The 21,719-nt window shown below is 48.3% G+C and overlaps 1 protein-coding gene across 11 annotated transcripts in view; it reads right to left on the bottom strand.

The window, feature by feature from the left end:
- CACNA1B (calcium voltage-gated channel subunit alpha1 B) overlaps window positions 1–21,719 on the bottom strand; it is a 480,390-nt gene that overhangs the window by 204,155 nt on the left and 254,516 nt on the right. The window lies entirely within an intron of this gene.

The following is a 21,719-nucleotide window of genomic DNA, read 5'->3' as shown; positions in this document are numbered from 1 at the left end:
GTGCATGCAAACAAAACCCTCAGCTCTTCCCAGAAACACAACTTAATAAAGGTCAAAATATTATCCCACAGCGGAGGTGCCTGTAGGACTCGTACCGTCACAAAGCACGCTGAACGTGGATTAGAATTCAGAATGGGGAGTTTTAGCCCATCGCTGAACTTTCACAGGCCTGGGTGGAGGTTCACACATGCAAGTCAAACTTGAATCAAGAGTGCGGGTGGGCACTCGGCAGTTATGGTCAAACATCTCACACAACCCTAGGCTGAGGATCCGGGAAGTCCCATTCGCTGCTAAAATTACATGAAGAGAAAGGAGTACTTGTGGCACCTTAGAGACTAACCAATTTATTTGAGCATGAGCTTTCGTGAGCTACAGCTCACTTGCATCCGATGAAGTGAGCTGTAGCTCACGAAAGCTCATGCTCAAATAAATTGGTTAGTCTCTAAGGTGCCACAAGTACTCCTTTTCTTTTTGTGAATACAGACTAACATGGCTGTTACTCTGAAACCTAAAATTACATGGAAACCCATAGTCAAAAATGGAACTATAAAGAGGAGTGTGCCAGAAATCACCCGGAACACAGAGTCATCTAATGGATCCCCCAGCCAATGGGGCAATCTCTTACACATTATATTCTAGTCTGTGTTTAAATCGCCCTAGCGATGGTGTATCCACCACTTCCCTCGTGAGGGCTATTCTGCAGCCTAACACACATCACTGTTAGAAGCTTTTCCTGATATTCTCCTGCTGTTCCTTTTGCTCATCATTTCAATTCAGTGGCTCCCAGGAACACAGCTTTGAATTACCCTGGCCAGTCCCTCTCTCATTTTGTGGCTGATTCTGATCTCACCTGGGGGTAAATCAGGAGTGACTACACTGAAGCCAATGGAGTTTACATCTGGGTAAAAGTGGTATGAGGGAGATCAGGATTGGACCTTTGGTGTTCACACCTTCCAAGTATTTACAGATGATCCTCTTATCCTCCAGTTAGCCATCATTGAGCCAAGCTTGGCCAGTCCCTGCAGCCTTCCAGTTACTTTTGTCATTCTTTTCTAGATTCCCATTCAAAGCATCCAGCCCTGTTATCCAAACATGCTCTATGGTTAACAGCAAGGGTGGGGGTAGGGGATTAGAGGTGCCGGAGGCAGCTTCATGATTTTCATTTCATCTGTCAAAGCTGACACTTTAGCTTAGTCGGGAGGGATTGTCTGACTGGTTTTGAAAGGACTGCAGTGAGAGCTTGATTCACAGCACAGTGCAACTGGCTAGCAGCTGATACTTGCCATCACATACGCCGTTATTCTGCTCTTCAGTCTCAATCTTATGACTCTCCTCTCCCCTCTCACATCCAACAGCACAACTCATGACCCCATTCTTTGGGTGGAGGAGCAGCACGGTCACTCCCAGTCTCAAGTGCCTGCCTTGGTATTCGGTGGGTGTCTAGCTTGCGATTCGCAAACCTGCACGTGTCGGCGGGGATACTGATTTCCCTCTCTGTCTTTTTTTAATGTTCTCCTTTCTGGTTCAGCACCCATTGGCCCAGGCCATGGGACCTCCAGTCAGTTTTGATTTCTTTCAGAGAGAGGAGGGATGAGATCTGACAGTGCCGGGGCAGAGACAGTACTCCTTTAAAACTGCCAAGCCTGGAGGCACAGCTGGGCTATGATTACTGCTATACAGTGTGTTTCACTGCAAATTATGCAGGGCTAGATTGTGCCAGATAAGCACAGCCCTGAGTAGGAGGTGATTGGTGCTGCAGTGCCCCAGGCAGAGTGTCCTGAAGGACTGCGCTTAACCTGTCCAAGATTTAGAGCAGTGGGAGGCACAAAAACAGGGCCAAAGTCTCCCCTGACCCGCTTCTGGGCAAGGTGTGCTGCAGTGGGCCTGGACAGAGCAGTCTTTGAGTTCTCCTGAGTGCAGCGACTATGAATGTTCTTGGCTCTTGAGCAAGGCACCTAAAATGTGGGGAGAGGTCCCTTACACGTGCACATCCCACCCGCCCCCCCCAGTCACAATCTGGGCCCAGGGAAAAGTAAATCCTAGCTGAGGTTAAATATGCTCTTGGCTATTGACTAGTGGATTTAGATCCTGCAGTGAATGAGGCAGAAAGGCCCAAGACTGTAATACTGTGGCTCCTAACCAGGCTCACTGACACCTGCTTGTAAGATGCAAGGTTAGACCTTGTGACAGGCTCCAGCCAACACTGACTAGCAGAGGAAGTTGCATGTAATCAACTATCATAGATACAGTCCCTGGAGACATGTCATTACAGTGACCTCTGCCAGGTACAGCCACAAATGGAATATGTTTAATCCTAAAGTTATATGCTCTACCACTGTCACATGCAAGAGCAAGGCTGTATTTCAGGCCAGGTCTCTTGTTCTCCAATGGTGGCTGAGTTTGGACAAGCTGTGGAGGAACGAGCACGTCAATTCACTCCTCATTGACTCTCTGGTATGATTAAGGAGCTGCCACCCAAGCCACCTGGACTGCAGACAAGGGCACTTTGGGGAAGGGTTTTCCTGGTGGTGACATGTAGATGCCGGGTGGAAACAGAGGACTATCCCCATGCATCTGCTCACAGTGGGGGAGATTATTTTTTCCCTCCATTAAAATTTTCAACACACACACATACTTTCTTAAACATTTTTCTTTCTTTTTGTGGGGAAGTGGGGACAACACTGAAGACCAACAAATTCTCAGGTTTTCCAGTTTTGGGGTTTTCAGCAACTGCCCGCCCCTCCCCCCCCCCCCCCCACACACACACAAAATGATCACAAATTTCTATTACATCCAAAAGCCATTTTCCATTAAAAAAAAGTATGTTGTCAGAAAATTTTCATCCAACTCTCGCTGAGAACAGAGAAGGACCCTGAGATGGGGGTGGCTGGCATTAAATGAACCTTCTGATTTATTTAGCAAAATTGTTATTTTCACACCAGTGACAACCAAAAATCCCCCACAGCGTCACAGAAGTGAAAGCAGGAAAGAGCTATCCAGGCATCCCGCCACACAGCAGAGCAGCTCTCAACCGACAGGACTATTCCTTGTAAGGTGATCCCCGGCATTGTGTCCCGTTCACACAGTGGAGCTAGTTTACACAGACTGTGGCCTTCTCTGTTTCAATGGGTGGATGCTTTGCAGCATGATGTCACGCATACTTTGGGGCAGGAGGTAGATGAAGCACAAGAGAGTGCTCTCACCGGGGAGGTGAGATGCTAACAGCAGTGACCCATGCAGGCAGGGCTATCTAGCCTTTCACACACCAAGCTCTAACTTTAGGAGAGGAGATTTTTTCCTGGCTCTTTTTCATTGTGAATTTAATGCTGCCGGTGAAGGATGCCAGACTGACAGCCCTGGAGACAGAAAGCCCTTATCTATCCACAGGACGGGCAGCAGATTCTCCAACAATTCACTGCAAGCTGGAGCTGGAGACAACCATCTCCAGGGGTTGGATGGCCCATGACCTGTTCATCTCTTTTTGGCATCACTTTTCCAAGTGTCTCTCTTCTCTTTCTCCTACTGTTGTGCAAATGAGTTCAGGCACCAGAGACAGACTCAGAGTGGTTCAAGGAGATGGTTGTTTCATTGATCTACTCTTGAAAGTAAGTTGGTACAAAGAGAAAAACACCCCCCCCCCCCCGCTGGGCATAAACTCCACCTAAGTCTGGTGATCCAAGATAGTACCAGGTTACCAAGGTGCTGATGGAGGCACCCATCTACATAGCCCAATGCAGTTGGCTCTAAAACTTTCTCCCATCATAGCCCACTTTTACCAAGGCAAACAACAGAATTGGGGGAGGTAGTGGGAGCCTGGAGTCTTGGAATAATTCAACCCAGGCTACCTCAAATTCCCATCATCCCCTTCAGCCTCCCATCAACCTCCCTGTTCATCTATGTGCGCCCAGAAGCCAGATTGTCCCCCCACATGCTCCCTAATGGCTCCCTGCTACTTCTTCCTCCTCCACCTCACTCTCTCCTTTCCCAGGGGCTCCCTGCTGGCTGGGCACCAGCAGGGGGCACAGTGAAAGCACAGCACCATAGATGTTCTCCCCACACCCAGGGACCACACCACAGTGAGGCTGGCAGCCAGGAGGCCTCACTATGGCAAACCCCATACTCAACTCCTTGCTTGGATGCAAGACAATCAAGCATTATGAGGCCTACATACGGAATATATCTGTAATAAATTACAGGGAGACACCACACCCATGAACAGGGATCAAACCCAGGACCTTCAGCATGAAAACCACTTGAGCTAAAGGAGTCACTGCTTTTGCTCAGCGCAGCAGGCTGTTCAAGTTGCTGGAGTCAGCCTATAGGAAGAGACACAAAGGGTGGTCAACTTCTGGGTGGGGAGAAGATGAAAGTAAATCAGGGTGTAAAAAAATGTCAGGACGGCCATTTGGAGGGAAATCATCGCTAAGGAAAAGAGACCATTAAGCTAAGCTAATCACAACCAGGACCAACAGGGGATTATTGCCTGATGAAGGTCTTCCAAGTGGTTTATCCTTGCTCGCTGTAAATATTTCAAGCAATGTGGTTTCCACAATTTCCTCTGGCAGTGACATAAACTGTGTCACAACATCCAAACCCTTGGCTTCCTTTCATTGGTCTCTGCAGAGCAGGTCTCAGGGTTAGCTCTGCTCCTTTAGAGCAAACAGCTGAAATGCAAGTGTCGGACAATTTGGCCATCGTTCTTGGGTTTCCTACCAGCCTCTCGGGGTCAGCTACTTCTGACTTCCTGTGTGACCTCAGCCATGTCCTTCAACCTCCCTGAGCCTCGTTTCCCCATCAGTAGAATGGGGACATTAACATTTACCCATCTCAGATGAAAGCTGCTATGTTCTGTCTGTTAATTATTATTATTATATACAATTACCTTCTTATACAGAGCCATATAACTGTGCTGTACATAAATTATCAGAACACAGCTCCTAAAATAGGATGGCAGCCATAGGCTACTGAATTGAAAGCCATGCTCAGTACAAGCAGGCAGAGAGAAAGAGAGAGAGAAACTGAAGCACAGACCTAACAGAGCAGTTTCATCACCATCCAGTGCCCGAAAAGAGATGAGCTGGGCACATGCAAAGGCCCCTTTAGTTTGCGAATCAGAACCTAGTTCAGATGCCTACAACTCTGTCACCTCAACTGGGAATTGACCTTCCACTGATGAAGAGCTACACTGAATCTGCTGTGCAGCACTATGTGGAAAAACATAATCCCATCTGACTAGAGTCCAGCCATATGAACATAACTGGTGAGAAGGCTATTCTTCCTTGTAGAGCTGGCAAGCCAGGCGGCTGTTGCAGAGTCTGGGTTGGTCACTGGCTGAAGAGAATTCTCTAGGTGGAAAAATAAAGTAGGCCGAGAGAGATGGATGAGCTCTGCGGAGGCTAAATTTGGAAGCTATTGTTGCTGAATGTAGGGCAGTGTCCAAGAACAGGCTTGCTAGGGAACAGCAAGCAGTATCTTAAACAGCCTAGTCATTCAACAGCCTAGAGAAATGGACAGCTGATGCCTAATGCAAGCTGAAAATAAGATTTGGAATAAGGCAACTTCTTTGGTTCCCTGGGATCCAGACCCCACAGTCAGAGGAAGACTGAATGCAGCAGTGAATCTGTCAGCATAGCATGTGCTGGGGCCAAGCTTGCCTGAGTGGTGCCAGACAGCCACATGCTGGTTTGCCTCATTTGGCAGGAAAATGAAAGACTGAGGAGTGGGAGGAAGGCAAGAGCTGTTCGGGGGGGAACGGAGGGCTGTGTGGGTGGGGGAGTTTGTCAGGGGAGAGGAGAAGAGGTGCCATTTTAAGAGGTTGGGGGGTGGACCCAAAATCTTGGTGGATCAGGGACCAACTTAGTTTTAATCCACCCTTGGTGTGAACAGTGATGAAGGAACCTCAAAAGACCTAGAGGTCTGGTAAAGACAGTTCTCCTAAATGTGGGATACTTCTCAGAGTCTTTTCCAAACCTTTCAGGAAATTAAAACTGGCCTAAAAATCTCCCAAGAACCTGCTGCCTATTAATTTCATTTGGTGACCCCTAGTTCTTGTATTATGAGGAGTAAATAACACTTCCTTATTTACTTTCTCCACACCAGTCATGATTTTATAGACCTCAATCATATCCCCGCTTAGTCGTCTCATGGATTTATATAGAGGCAATATTATATTTTCTGTCTTATTATTTATCACTGTCTTAATGATTCCCAATATTCTGAATCATTACATTCTAAGTGGCCATTCTTTGGCAAGGAAGGGAACAGGGACAAAAAAAATCTATTTATCAGCAAAGAAACAGCACAGTTTCCTTTCTTCACTAGACTGCCTGTCACCTTGCTCCCAGCTGGAAATGCTTCTCCAAGAGGGGACAGGACTATAAAAACAAGAGGCAGACACCCCAAGACACCCCTTCCACTCTCCCTGTCTGCTGCATTCTCTGCACCTGAGAAGACAACAGAAAACAACTGTTGGACTTTGGGGGCGGAGTTCTGTCCTGAAGAGTCTGGTCAGAACCTTGCTGGAAGCACTTGGTGAGAAGTTTTGCTTGAATCTAATATAGTTTGTTCAGTTAGGCACCAGTAAATGTTTTATCTTTATTTTTCTTCTTACAATTTCTGACTTTTGTGCCTAATTACTTGCACTCACTTAAAATCTCTCTTTGTAGTTAATAAACTTGTTTTACTGTTTTATCGAATCCTGAGAGTGTTAAAGTTGAAGTGTCTGGATAACTATTTAAAATAATAAACTGTCATATTATTCCCTTAAAGGAATAATGGGCTGAATATATGTGTACTTTCCAGGAGAGGGCTGGGCAGTACACAACACACATTCCTGGGGGAAGATCTGGGGCTGGGGGCATGCTGGGGTCACCCTGAAGTATAACCCAGGCTGGTGAGAGCCACAGTGTAGCTGGCAGGCAGGAGTTACCCACAGACACTCAGGGTGTAGCTTGCATGCTGGCAGGTTGTTTGTGAGTGTCCCAGGTGGGAGCTACTACAGCAAAGCATTGCAAGGCACCCAATGTTGCAGATTGAGGTGAGACAGCCCCCAACTAGACTGGATTGTGCCCCAGTATGTCACATAGGATCCAGCCTGGTTTGTTCTGGGGCAGTGAAATATTGATAGGCCAAATCTTGGGGGTGTTCAGTCTGCTTCTCCGCTCAGGGAATGGGGCAACACGCCAACTCTTTCCCCATGGCCTGACAGTGACTGTGTCTCCATCATCAAAAGAGTCCACATATAAGCAGGAACACTTGGCTATATTTAAAGGACGGTGGGAGGGAGCAGGTTCCTTAGACTCCTCTGGCTCATTCAGCTTCCCTGTGGGGTGGGAGAAGAGAAATGGTGGGTTTTGCTTCGCCTTCCCTTTCATTCTGTGGCCATCTTGCTTCTGATGAAGAAAGCCATTCCAGGGTGGGAAGTACCACATGTCTAAAGACAGCAGTATCACAGCTGCATGGGTTACCAAGACACCATAAGAACACAAAACGGCCATCCTGAGTCAGACCAATGGTCCATTTAGTCCAGTATCCTGTCTTCCGACAGTGGTCGGTGCCAGACTGCAGTTGGTACATCCCTCCATTGTTATCAACCCCACGCCAGCCCTTGGAGTGCGTGTTCCTGAGGCTGCTCCATCTTGAACTCAGCCTCCTTTGTTGCAACATGCTGCTTCTCCTCAGATGGTTGTCAGCCAGTGATGACACTACCATTACGCTGCACCTGCCAGCCCACCCTTTCTGCAGCAAGCCCACATTCTCCCCTCCTGCAAATCCCAGCTACAAAGTCCTTCAAAGCCCCCGCAGCTTATCTCACGAGGAATCCGATCTTGTTAATGTTCTTACGCTTCCCTCAGTAACCACATTAGCGTTCCAGTGTTTATGAAAAACGGATCCTTGCTCCAGGGGAAGAATTTATTCTGCAGGTTCATATCTCTGTGGTGTCTTGCTGGAGCACAGTAAATCCATTGTAACATGCAATCCCTCCCGGCTGCAGCAAAAAGCAGCCACTTTGTGATTCTGTTTATACAACTAAAAGACATATGGACACCAACCCTCCGTGACTCTAATATCCATTTAATCACTGCTAACCTGCCCTAGGAGCGAGAAAAAGCAATGAGAATGCGCTAAGGAGAAAAGAAAAGAAAAAAAAGAAAAGAAAAGAAAAGAAAAGTTAGAACACAGGGGACTAATCCTGCAAAGTGAAAAGCATTTCCAAATGTAGATGTATTTGCAAATGCAAATGGCATTCCATGCCAAGCATCTGTCAATCCCATTGACTTCTAAGGATGCTTAGAAATGGGTCCAGGAATTAAAATGGTGAGTGGTTTGGCAGCCCTGAAGAGGAGGTAGAAAAAGACAGTGAAAAAAGAGGCAGGGGATTTGAGATACAGTAGCAAAGCTCAGGACCCTAGCAGGGTTAAACGTAGGCTGTCTTTCCTTTGATTCCTGCCTTGTTTAGCTCCAGATGGATGTATTTTCAGTGGGAAGTGTCACTTGAAACAGGGCCAGCAACCCTTTGAATTCTTTTGGAAGCTGAATAATTCAGGTAGAAGCCCACCACCTCGCCCTGCGAAGCAGCACACCTCTGAGAGCCTGAAATGGTAGGTCAGGGAGATGGCTGCAAGAGAACAGAGACCCCCATCGTGCTAACCTCTGCATGTCCCAGCGGGCCAGCCACAGTCCGACCACCTCAAAGATGCCAACCTTTGGTGTAGCTTAGAAAAGCTCCTCTGTGCAAAGAACAAAGGCAGGCTCAGCAGCAGCTGAATTATTCATATCAGCAGATAGGAGCCGTAGGGGTGGGGGAGGCGAGACGAGAACATCTTTCTCTTCAATGCCCTAACCAGAGCAGCTGCTGAGAGGTTACAAACACAGGTAGAAAATAAAATGAAAAAAAATGAAAAAAACCAAAGGCAAGTAAATTGGGGGGGAAATAATCTGAAGCCTATATATGGTGGGAGAGAGAGACAGAGAAAGAGACGCAGGCAGCCGCAAGTCAAGAGAGATCCAGGAGTGACAATGGGCCACACATTCGAGAGGAGTTTGCAATGCATCATGGTAGCAGCACAGGCCAACACAATTCGAGGCTGCATGCACAGAGGTATCAGGGTGCTGAGAAGGAAAGACACAAGCCCGTGGCTATCTGGCCATGCGGAGAAAACTGGTTTTGGAACCTTGCTACCAAAAAGATATAAACAATGTGAAGAGAGATTAGTGAAGACTGAAGGACACAAATGTATCTCAGGTACATATAGGCCTGCTCCCCCCTTCCCAATCAGATATTACTATCTGAGAACCTCACCACTTTTAACACATTTAATCTTAACAATAGGCTTGTGAGGTAAGGTAGCACTATTACCCCCATTTCATAGATGGAGAATTGAGGCACAGACAAGCTAAGCAATTTGCCCGTGGTCATGCACAAAGTCTGTAGCAGAGTAGAAAACTGAAGTCTTTCCAAATCCCTGGCTAGAAGCATAACCACTGGGCCATCCTTCCTTTCTGTTTAGGAGGGAAAGAATTACATATGTCTAGCTTGGCTAGGAAACCACTTGGAAAGGAGGTGGTACAATCTACGGGTGCAAGAAGGGTGTACACACCAAGAACAAGGAGGAATTGTTTAGAGCAATACAAGGGGGTATATAACTGGGCTGGGATGAAATGAGATGAAATTAGGGAAGCGAAGTATTTGGCAAAACATCACCAGGAACGTCTTGGTGTTGATGACATCTAATACAACTGAGAGGGCTTTGGTTGCAGCACGGCCTCTCAAGGGAAGGCTGGCTGCCCTGTCACTTTGGACATTTCAAACTGGAGAGCGGGCTCTGAGAGCCATGGAGAAGGGAGGGTACGTGTCTGTTCTCACTTGCCTTCCTTCGGAGCTGTGCATAGCTGGTGCCTTTCAGCATCATTCCTGGACATTCCCCTCCGAAAGGGAGCCCTTGCAGGGAGGCGTAACGGAACCAGCAGCCACGGCGCCTGATGCTGGGACAAGGAGACAGCACACCACGCTGCGTGCCCATTGCAGGCACTGCTGCGCTAGAGGCATAGTCCGGACCTGCTGATGGGGTTTGCGCGGGGAGGTCGCACAGCAGCTGGGAGGAGAGGAGGCCATGCCGTCATCCCTGGCCATGGAGCAATTCTGCGGCTGCTTCTGCACTGTGGAGAATACAGCTGACAGATCCTCCTGGCAGCGGCTATAACCCTGCACTTCCCTCAGCCTGCCATACTCCATCCCTCATGACGCGAGGCTGAATGGCCCTGGGGAGGGTGCGGGAGAGCCCCGTCTGCCTGTAGGGAGACTGTGGTGTAACTACCCTGGTGCCGAAAGTAGAGCAGCCTCTGCTGGTTGAGCCCCCACAGCCTCGTGAGCCTGGGGCGGCTGCACCACTGTAGCTACGCCCCTGAACGTAGCCCCCACGGAGTGCAGGGCGCTGGGGCGGCAGCCTCCCTGTTCAGGCTCTCCCACCTCCAGACACACAGCAGACCCATCCCAGCACTGCTGTGTGCACGGCCTTCTGCAGCCCCTGCGTGGCCCAGTAGCTGCGCCGGCACGAACGAAAAAGCCTGGGCACCGGTGAACCGACGGGCTCGAGAGCCGCACAGGAAGCAGAGGCCCCGAGTGAGAAGATGCTTTTTCCAGCATCAGTTTCTGGAGCATAAAGGCACTTGTGTAACGACACCAGCATCTGAGCCAGAAGATTAAATTGCCAACATTGAACAATACGCTTCGAGGAAGCGTGAGGGAGGACTAAGACTTGATAATGATGCAGATGGCAGAGCACGTTGCGACAGATCTGCCCTCATAGAATCATAGAATATCAGGGTTGGAAGGGACCCCAGAAGGTCATCTAGTCCAACCCCCTGCTTGAAGCAGGACCAATTCCCAGTTAAATCATCCAAGCCAGGGCTTTGTCAAACCTGACCTTAAAAACCTCTAAGGAAGGAGATTCTACCACCTCCCTAGGTAACGCATTCCAGTGTTTTACCACCCTCTTAGTGAAAAAGTTTTTCCTAATATCCAATCTAAACCTCCCCCACTGCAACTTGAGACCATTACTCCTCGTTCTGTCATCTGCTACCATTGAGAACAGTCTAGAGCCATCCTCTTTGGAACCCCCTTTCAGGTAGTTGAAAGCAGCTATCAAATCCCCCCTCATTCTTCTCTTCTGCAGGCTAAACAATCCCAGCTCCCTCAGCCTCTCCTCATAAGTCATGTGTTCCAGACCCCTAATCATTTTTGTTGCCCTTCGCTGGACTCTCTCCAATTTATCCACATCCTTCTTGTAGTGTGGGGCCCAAAACTGGACACAGTACTCCAGATGAGGCCTCACCAATGTCGAATAGAGGGGAACGATCACGTCCCTCGATCTGCTCGCTATGCCCCTACTTATACATCCCAAAATGCCATTGGCCTTCTTGGCAACAAGGGCACACTGCTGACTCATATCCAGCTTCTCATCCACTGTCACCCCTAGGTCCTTTTCCGCAGAACTGCTGCCTAGCCATTCAGTCCCTAGTCTGTAGCTGTGCATAGGGTTCTTCCGTCCTAAGTGCAGGACCCTGCACTTATCCTTATTGAACCTCATCAGATTTCTTTTGGCCCAATCCTCCAATTTGTCTAGGTCCTTCTGTATCCTATCTCTTCCCTCCAGCGTATCTACCACTCCTCCCAGTTTAGTATCATCCGCAAATTTGCTGAGAGTGCAATCCACACCATCCTCCAGATCATTTATGAAGATATTGAACAAAACCGGCCCCAGGACCGACCCTTGGGGCACTCCACTTGATACCGGCTGCCAATTAGACATGGAGCCATTGACATGGAGCCATTGATCACTACCTGTTGAGCCCGACAATCTAGCCAGCTTTCTACCCACCTTATAGTGCATTCATCCAGCCCATACTTCCTTAACTTGCTGAGAAGAATACTGTGGGAGACCGTGTCAAAAGCTTTGCTAAAGTCAAGAAACAATACATCCACTGCTTTCCCTTCATCCACAGAACCAGTAATCTCATCATAAAAGGCGATTAGATTAGTCAGGCATGACCTTCCCTTGGTGAATCCATGCTGGCTGTTCCTGATCACTTTCCTCTCATGCAAGTGCTTCAGGATTGATTCTTTGAGGACCTGCTCCATGATTTTTCCAGGGACTGAGGTGAGGCTGACTGGCCTGTAGTTCCCAGGATCCTCCTTCTTCCCTTTTTTAAAGATTGGCACTACATTAGCCTTTTTCCAGTCATCCGGGACTTCCCCCGTTCGCCACGAGTTTTCAAAGATAATGGCCAATGGCTCTGCAATCACAGCCGCCAATTCCTTCAGCACTCTCGGATGCAACTCGTCCGGCCCCATGGACTTGTGCACGTCCAGCTTTTCTAAATAGTCCCTAACCACCTCTATCTCCACAGAGGGCTGGCCATCTCTTCCCCATTTTGCGATGCCCAGCGCAGCAGTCTGGGAGCTGACCTTGTTAGTGAAAACAGAGGCAAAAAAAGCATTGAGTACATTAGCTTTTTCCACATCCTCTGTCACTAGGTTGCCTCCCTCATTCAGTAAGGGGCCCACACTTTCCTTGGCTTTCTTCTTGTTGCCAACATACCTGAAGAAACCCTTCTTGTTACTCTTAACATCTCTTGCTAGCTGCAGCTCCAGGTGCGATTTGGCCCTCCTGATATCATTCCTACATGCCCGAGCAATATTTTTATACTCTTCCCCGGTCATATGTCCAACCTTCCACTTCTTGTAAGCTTCTTTTTTATGTTTAAGATCCGCTAGGATTTCACCATTAAGCCAAGCTGTGTGCTCCCGCTAGGTACATGAAATCCCCAGCATGCCCAGTGCTATCCAACCCCGTCTGGCCTTCTGGCTGGCGTCTGGCTGCGTCATGCTGTCCATGGGAGAAAGCGCCCCCCCCCCCCGTTGCTTCCTGACTGGACTCAGAGACGGGGCTACCCGGAGGGCAGGAGAAGCCCAGCTGGCGGAGCCACTAGCCCTTGCTAATAGCTGGCATTTATCTCAGGAAGGGCCAAGGTCTAGGCTCGATCAATCCTGCACAGCCAGAGCTGCTGCTGCTGCTGCTTCCCTCTCGTCGCTTGCAGAGAGGAGAAAATAGCTCTCCTCGGCTAGCTGAAAAGGGATGAAAGCATTACCGGGAGAGCGATGCTCGCAATCAATCCAGGCTTTGCCACCATCTCTATCTTTTGAGCCTGGAGTGAATCAAACATGACTCAAACAGAGAAAGCACCACGTGTTCCCTGGAGACGGGGAGGCGGAAAGGCCCAGAGACGAGCCCTTTCATGCCCTTGCAGCCTCTTTGTCTTTACACCCAGCTTGTGTCAGTTGCGATTTTATTTTCCTGGTCCAGGAAGTAATGCTGCAGACCCCATAGCAGTGCAACTCTGAGGCGGGGGTTTGGGGACAGCAGCCCCATTTATCCCACAGCATCAAGGGCCATTTTCAACCTGCGGCAGAAAATGAGAGGGAGTGGTGAGGGATGCTGTAACTAGATCCAGCAACTCTCCATCCCAATGGGAAAGGACAGCCCCAGGCAGCTTAACCTAATCTGGTCTCCCCATTGGTTCATACTAAAGGCTCCATCCTCTACCTCACTTCCAATAGGGGTAAGTGTGTAAAACACGGAGTGAGTGAATGACAGACAGCTCTCGATACCCTTTAGTGCAGTGGCTCTCAACCAGGGGTACGCGTATCCCTGGGGGTACCCAAGGTCTTCCAGGGGGTACGTCAACTCATCTAGATAGTTGCCTCAGTTTACAACAGGCTACATAAACAGCACACGCAAAGTCAGTGCAAACTAAAATTTCATCCATGCAAGGACTTGTTTATACTGTTCTATCTACCACACACTGAAAGGCAAGTACAATATTTATATTCCAACTGATTTATTTTCTAATTCTGTGGTAAAAACGAGAAAGTCAGCCATTTGTCAGTAACAGTGTGGCTGCAGCACTTTTGTATTTTTATGTCTGATTTTATAAGCAAGTAGTTTTTAAATAAGGTAAAACTTGGGGGCACGCAAGACAAATCAGACTCCCGAAAGGGGTACAGTAGTCTGGAAAGTTTGAGAGCCACTGTTTTAGTGGACCACACACAGAATAAGGGACCAATTACCAGAGCTGCAAACTAAGGGTCATTGAACTCAAGTGGGGGGGGCTGTACTTTGGACCAGAAAATAGGCAGTGGGTATCAGAGGCTGGGAGAGGTTGAGCCTCCCCGAACAGCCCAGTGTGGCCCCGTCCACATGCCACCCATGTGGTGCTCTAGGGCTGGGATCAGGGGTGCTGGGACTGTGCGGCCTGCCCGGTGCTCTGGGGCTGGGGAGCACTGTGGCCATACCACCTGCCTAGTGTTCGGGCTGCAGGTGTAGAGGCGGCCTGGGGCTGGAGCAGGGAGGCCAGCGGCTGTGGTGGGGGTGCTTTGGGATCCGGTGGGGGGCGGGGCCTCAGGCAAAAGGGGAGGAGCCAGGAACTAGCCTCCCCCAAGGGCCAGTTCACCCACGGCCCATGGTCCAGAAGTTCTGCTCTCACCTCTGCAGGGATCACGTAGTCTCTCTGCTGTTTACAGCAATGGGTTTGTTACCCAAGTGGGGTGGCGGTGGGAAAGAAGGGAGAGTCAACCCATCTCGTGCTCTGTCTGCAGGTCTAATGTGGAGCAGAAGGTGGGCTAAGCCCCACAACAGAGATCACCCAAAGCGAGAGAGCAGGAATCTGAAATTGATGCAAGATACGTTTATAGCACTGACATCCCTTTCCATTATGCAGCATTTCTGAGGCAAGTAATTGATATCAGCCAAAGCGAGATCGCAGTAGGTAAGCGTGGGATGGAAATAAATCTGGGTGGAAAACGAGTGATTGTCCCTCATAATGAGGGAAGAGAAGGACAAAGGAATTTTTTGCCATTATGATACATTAATTAGCTTTCACTCTACTGCAGTCTCTGCATGTCTCACAAGCTGAAGTTTTATTATCTCAATCTAGCAGAATGCTGTGAAAGGGAAAAATCTGTCACGAAACTTAGCAAATTGAGCCACTAAGACAGACGGCTCAATGAGGTTTGAACGGAGCTGGGCGCTCCCAGCCAATAGGCTGCAGTAATCAGGACTGAAGCCACGGTTACCCAGCACACAAGGGTAAGGAATCCCCTGGGGACGCTGTAAGAGATGGGAAGCAATGATAATCTAGGACACACTACCTCAGCACTGAGAAAATAGCAGCCGACGGGAAGAGAACGTATGGAAAGTTCAGTTCAGACGACACCGTGATAGGGCATAACCTGCTCAAAATGAGCTGTGGCAGGAGAGATTTAAGATGCGTTGTTACAGTGAGCCATGAAAGCTGCAGTAGCTCTTCCAGGGCAATCAACAGCTGCTAGCTCAAGCCAGAGATGAGCTCTTCAAATCCACTGAAATCCATTAAGCCTGGCACCTTGAAGCCAGAGTCATTCTCCGTGTTGAGCGATATCGAGCAGTATTCCCTCCGCAGAAGGACCCTCCCTGTCTGGCCACTCGGAGCCAGTGCTGTCGATCTGGCTGTGGCAGAGTATAAAACACGCTTGGAGTGTTAAATATAAGTAAGGCTGCTGATGTTGTCTATCCCTGCACACGGTCGGTCTAGACGATGCACAGGTATGTCTCCACCAGGAAAAGCTACCATCTTGGTGCATCTCTGCACTTCCTGGTCGCAGCTGGGAGCAGAGGCCCCAAAAAGGCAGTTCTTGCTTCTTGGTTGGGCTGGAAAATCCCCAAGGGCCACCATCCATGTTGTGGAAAAGCTCGTTTTCAAGACTGGTCCAGCACCATCCTTCACACTCAAGAGGTTCACATGTAAAAGCATCCAGGCTTTTGGATGCACATCCGGAGTGAGCCACTTGTAACTACTCACTCCCCTCCCAGCAACGCTGAACGTGGTCTGAAAAGACTGCTGGTGCGGGTGTCTCATCATCCCCACATCTGCCCAGCAATTAATTCTGCCCCTCAGCCCCCAAATCAATCCAGTCCCCACATCAGTTCTGCCCCCACATCTGTTTGTACCCTCCAGCCCCCTCTTCAGTTCTGCCAGCCCTTCAGCCTCACGACTTCCCCTCCTGGGGTTCTCCCCATGTCTGGGGGGTAGGCTGCAAGAGTTCCCTCTTCCCCTCCCCAGACCCAGTGTTGCCAGGAGGGAGAGGGGAAGTGGGAGGGGCAGGGGAGCTGTCAGTCACTGCTCACAGGACTTCTGCTGCAGCTCTGATTGGCTGCTTGCCCCACTGGCCCACCTTATAGGGAAGAGCAGCCAATCAGAGGGGGGTTTCCCCGCAGGTGGCAACCCAGCTCAGTGTGTCCCCACTTCAGCCCGGCGCACTGTAAGCCCTGACCCACAGACCAGCCCTATGCACTGCTCCTGTGGGAGGAATGCTGGCAGCTGCTGGTGCCCTGTGCTCCCACCGCTCCCATCACTGATGGCAGAAACAGTGGGAAATTGTTAGCAAACAGCCTAATTAATTCAGACCCAGGCTCAGGCTCTGTACCAAGTTCATACCCATCCGTTTTTGATGACACCTGTCCCCTTGCTCCTGCCATGGTACAATCTAAAGCAATTACACAGGCCTGGTCAAAGCATTTACACTGAGCAAAAGTGTATAGGAATGAATCTGTTGGCTCATTATTGGCCACTGTTACCACCCCGTTCACATCCAGCCCCCAGAAGTCTCCATAATCTCACTGCCTAGGCCCTACCTGGGGTGAGAGGGATCTGGCTCAGATGGGAACAGCAGTAGCAAACTGCAGCCAGCAGCCAGGGAGCTTGCTGTTGAGGAAAGGCTGGATAGCAGGCAGTCTGGAGGAGACTCAGGAGGGCCTGAGAGCTGGACAGAGACCCACCTTGATGCTGGGAGGGGGACCTGCTTTAGGTCACAGCAGGAGGACACAGAATTGTAGCCTGCTGCCAAGAGGTGTACAAGGTTATAACTGGACCTGGTTACCTTGTATACCCCTGGACTGCCCCTAGGGGCAGAGTTAGGAACTATTAGCTGATCTCTTGTGTATGTTAAAAAAAAGCCATGCCTAGATTAACTGCCCCGTTTACTCCTGGTAGGACCCTTTTATCAATTTGAAGCATGCGAGTGTTTTGGGGTATCCATCCAGCGCTGGAGCCAGAAGAGCCCAGTGGCTGGAGCACCTCTAGCACTCGCGTCTGATCTCACAGCCTACCCCCGGCACACTACCAACCATTTAGGGGACCACAGCACTCCGAGCCACACCCTGCGGTGTTGTCGGTTACAGTAGGGAGAACACTATATAGCCATCCACACAACAGACCCTGAAATACTCCATGAATGTTTTAATAACTAGCTAGGGCAGACCACCTTTCAGCAGGCTGAATAAAACAGTTAAAGCATGAGCAGATTAGTGCCAATGTGGATGCAAATAAACTAAAACTGTTCAGCTAGGCCTTCTGCGACTGCATTAGCGGCCTTGTGGAATCTCCAAGAAGGCACGGCTTCTGGGAGCTAAGGTGGGGATTGTGGGATAGGTATCCAGAGGGCACTGCAACCAAAACAGTTTAGGACAGCATGACTATGGATGTAGGACAAAACGTAAACTGATTCAGCCAGGCTAGTATAGACACACAGGCCTGTTTGTGGTTAAGTTGGATCAGTACAACCAATCCAGTTCACTAGTGAAAACGAAGCCTGAGATACTCCTACTTTGGGTGGGTTCGCTGCAAGTTGCATGGGAAACATTGGTCGGGTTGTTAATTTGGTTTCTTTGAGGTAAACATTTTCCTCTTTAAAAGGCTTTTACTGTCTCTGTAACTGAAGAGTGCATGCGGACACCTTAAGCCAGTTTGATACGTTTTCTAGGGCACGGATGACTGGGTTGATGGATGGATGGCCAAACACACACTGTATCTGTCCAACTTGATCAAGTACACCATCCACTGATGTTTATGAGCGGGAGGGTTAGCCCAGTAAAACAGATGCCAGCCAGGTGAATTATTGGCATCGGTCATCTCTGAAGGGTGTCTCAGCTACTCATGCTCAGCTAGAAGGGTAGTGCTTGGGATGTGGGATCTTGGTATAGGTAAGGGAGGGAAGGAAGGAAGGAGTGGGAGTGAAGACCCCCAAAGGTTCTAAAGGAACATAGAAGACAGCCTGTGAGGGATAAAAATATGACTCACTGCAGAGCAGAGAAGGGACAGGCACACCCTCAATTTGAGAGGAACATGGGGGAGGGCTAGCTCAGTGGTTTGAGCATTGGCCTGCTAAACCCTGGGTTGTGAGTTCAATCCTTGAGGGGGCCATTTAGGGATCTGGGGCAAAAATTGGGGACTGGTCCTGCTTTGAGCAGGGGGTTGGACTAGATGACCTCCTGAGGTCCCTTCCAACCTGATATTCTATGATCTGGCACTGAGATCTACCAGTCTTATTCCTCCCTGATCAATGGTTCCAAAGGATAATGGCACACAAGCTCCGAAATTCCAAAGTGAAGAACACGACTGCACACAGCTGTCACGCTATGGTGAGTATGCAGCTTTGTTCCTGCTGCAGAGACTTGCACCTTGTCTACACTAGAAAAATTAGGACCTCGATTTCATCAACTGCTAGAATTTGGCTGCATGAGTGATAAGCCACTGGTGTAGACATGAAAACCCATGCCATGGGGCTAAAACATCCTAACCTGGTCTTGAGCAGTTTAAGACTGGTGCAGCTGCATTATCACTGGAAAACGGGTACTGAGTTTGTCCTTATAGACTCACCCTTAATGTCATACTGAATCGATATGGCAAGGGTATGTCTACACTACAATCCGGAGACCATGTGTAACGTAAGCACATCCAAGCTAGCTTTGAGCCAGCTAGCTCACTAAAAATTGCATCGTAGCCACAGTGGCATGTGTTCCTTTGGAAAATCTGGCCACTTTATTTTGGTGTCTCAAAGGGAGCTGAGCTCTTTTGACCATCTGACCCATGATACTTGCATGGGGGAAGAGAAAACAGCCACCCGCTTCAGCGGTGAGCATCATATGAAAGAGAGCAGAAAGCTCAGAAGGCCATTCTGAGAGAGTATTTAAATGTTAACTGATTACAAGAACACGGGCAGAACTTTGATCAGCATGCATGGGGGGGGGGGGGGGCACGCCGTACAGCAGGCAGAGCCTAATCTAATCTGAATTACAGCCCCAACATGCTTTTAATTACATCTTTAGCCATTGTCACGTCAAGTGTGGTCTGATGTTTAGGGTTATTTTTATATCACAATTTTACTAACACCTAAGAGCCAAACATTTTTCTCCATTTTTTTGTTGTTGGTTGTTTATTTTACTTTAATTTCCACTGGAAACAATGGGGATGGAGGGGTTATTTGGCCTTCCTTTTAAAACAAATACCGCACCTGCAGGGTTTGCAACCCAAACATTGCCAGATTTTACTGGTATGTGAGAACCAGGAAGCAAATCAGGCTAGTTTATTTGCACTGCTCACCGAGAGAGGAAAGGAAACAAAACTCCCAGCATAGAGAAGGGACAGGGGAGTAGTAAAGAGAGCCCACGTGCTAAGCCCTGTCTACATTGGAGAACAGTGCACTGGTGTTACATTATTGACACTCTACATCAGTGAAAAGCCGGAATGTAAACACACTGCGCCAATGTAAAGCAGGGTTTACCAATTTCCTCGGTACAAACCCAGCTTTACATGGGTACCAGACTTGTAAAGGAGTCTAACTAGTGGTGCAAATCTCTCTAAAGTAGACGGGACCAGGACCAGTAGTAGCTGTTCAAACAACATAGCTTTGCCCGGTACTCAGATATTATATAGCATTGAGTGCAGTATAAATGGCTAGCAAGCGAAATTCCTAGATAAATGGTGAAAAGTAATTTGATTTTTTTTTATTACTGCTCTTTTCATAATCTCCAGTGCTACTGGGAATGTAGGTAATTTCATTTGTGTTTAAAGTTATTTATTATTGGTGATGGTTTTTGAGATGAAGGCGTCTCTTTAAACAGGTCAGAAATCTATAGCATTTCCATTGCCACTCTGGGAAAGGGCCCTAATCCAGGAATCGAGAGGAATTCATTAAAACCTGATCACAATGATAAATACCCAAGAGCTTGTCAAAGTATAAAGGGAAGGCTAACCACCTTTAAATCCCTCCTGGCCAGAGGAAAAACCCTTCACCTGTAAAGGGTTAAGAAGCTAAAGATAACCTCGCTAGCATCTGACCAAAATGATCAATGAGGAGACAAGATACTTTCAAAACTGGATGGGGGGAAAAAAACAAAGGGTTCTCTCTGTCTGTGTGTTGCTTTTGCCGGGACCAGAGCAGGAATGCAGGTCAGAACTCCTGTAAAGGATTAATAAGCAATCTAGTTAGATAGGCGTAAGATTCTGTTTTGTTTAAATGGCTGATAAAATAAGCTGTGCTGAATGGAATGTATATTCCTGTTTTTGTCTCTTTTTGTAACTTAAGGTTTTGCCTAGAGGGATTCTCTATGTTGTGAATCTGATTACCCTGTAAGGTATTTACCATCCTGATTTTACAGAGGTGATTCTTTTACTTTTTCTTCAATTAAAATTCTTCTTTTAAGAACCTGATTGCTTTTTCCTTGTTCTTAAGATCCAAGGATTTGGGTCTGGGTTCACCTATGCGAATTGGTGAGGATTTTTATCAAGCCTTCCCCAGAAAAGGGGGTGCAGGGCTTGGGGGGATTTTAGGGAGGAAAGACGTTTCCAAGTGCGCTCTTTCCCGGTTATATTTTGTTAGACGCTTGGTGGTGGCAGCAATAAAGTCCAGGGACAAAAAGGTAAAATAATTTGTACCTTGGGGAAGTTTTAACCTAAGCTGGTAAAAATAAGCTTAGGGGGTTTTTCATGCAGGTCCCCACATCTGTACTCTAGAGTTCAGAGTGAGGAAGGAACCTTAACAGACCTATTTAGTTAAAAGTCTATTCCATGACTTTCCATGTCACCAACTGTGGCAAGTGGAAGCTATACACGCAACTAGAAATCAAATTTAAAAAAAAGTCATATACATGTCTATGTAGTTTGCAAGCTTAAGGTGTTGGACGTATATCATCACACGAGTAACACTCATGGGAGGAGGATGGTATATTGATTATGGTGCTGACCTACGACTTGTGAGACCAGCATTCAATTCCTCACTCCGCTTCAGATGTTTTGTGTGATCTCAAGCAAGCCAGCTACCCTTTCTGTGCCTCAGTTTCTCAGGTGTACAATGGGGATTGCAGCACTCCCCTATCTCCCAGGCACATACATAATGAGATAATGATAATGGGAGCCAGATAAATACTGAAGACATAATTTTGGAGTGAACACTTTTGGTGTTGGTCCCACTAGCACCTCAGCCCCAAATCCACGCTTGCCTCTGTTTTACAGGAACAGGAAGCTGGTTTATCGCTGGGGCTGTCCATAGCAGGGGGGTTGGTGTCTGCTGGGTGCAGCCGGCACACTGAGCAGCTGTACTGTGGATTAATATAAAGTCCTTGGGTGAAATCCTACCTCATCAAAGTCAGTGAGAGTTCTGTCATAGACTTGACTTGGGTCATGATTTCACCCTTTGTCTCTCTCTTTTAATGATCAAAAACAGACTTCAATGAGAAACTGCAGAACTGGAATTAATTTGCAAACTTGACACCTTCAAATTAGGCCAGAATAAAGACTGGGAGTGGCTGGGTCACTACAAAAAGTAATTTTCCCTCTGTTGATAC

This window comes from Caretta caretta, chromosome 16 (genome assembly GCF_965140235.1).
Source record: "Caretta caretta isolate rCarCar2 chromosome 16, rCarCar1.hap1, whole genome shotgun sequence".
NCBI classification, from domain to species: Eukaryota; Metazoa; Chordata; order Testudines; family Cheloniidae; genus Caretta; species Caretta caretta.
This window is presented reverse-complemented; position numbering and strand designations above follow the sequence as displayed.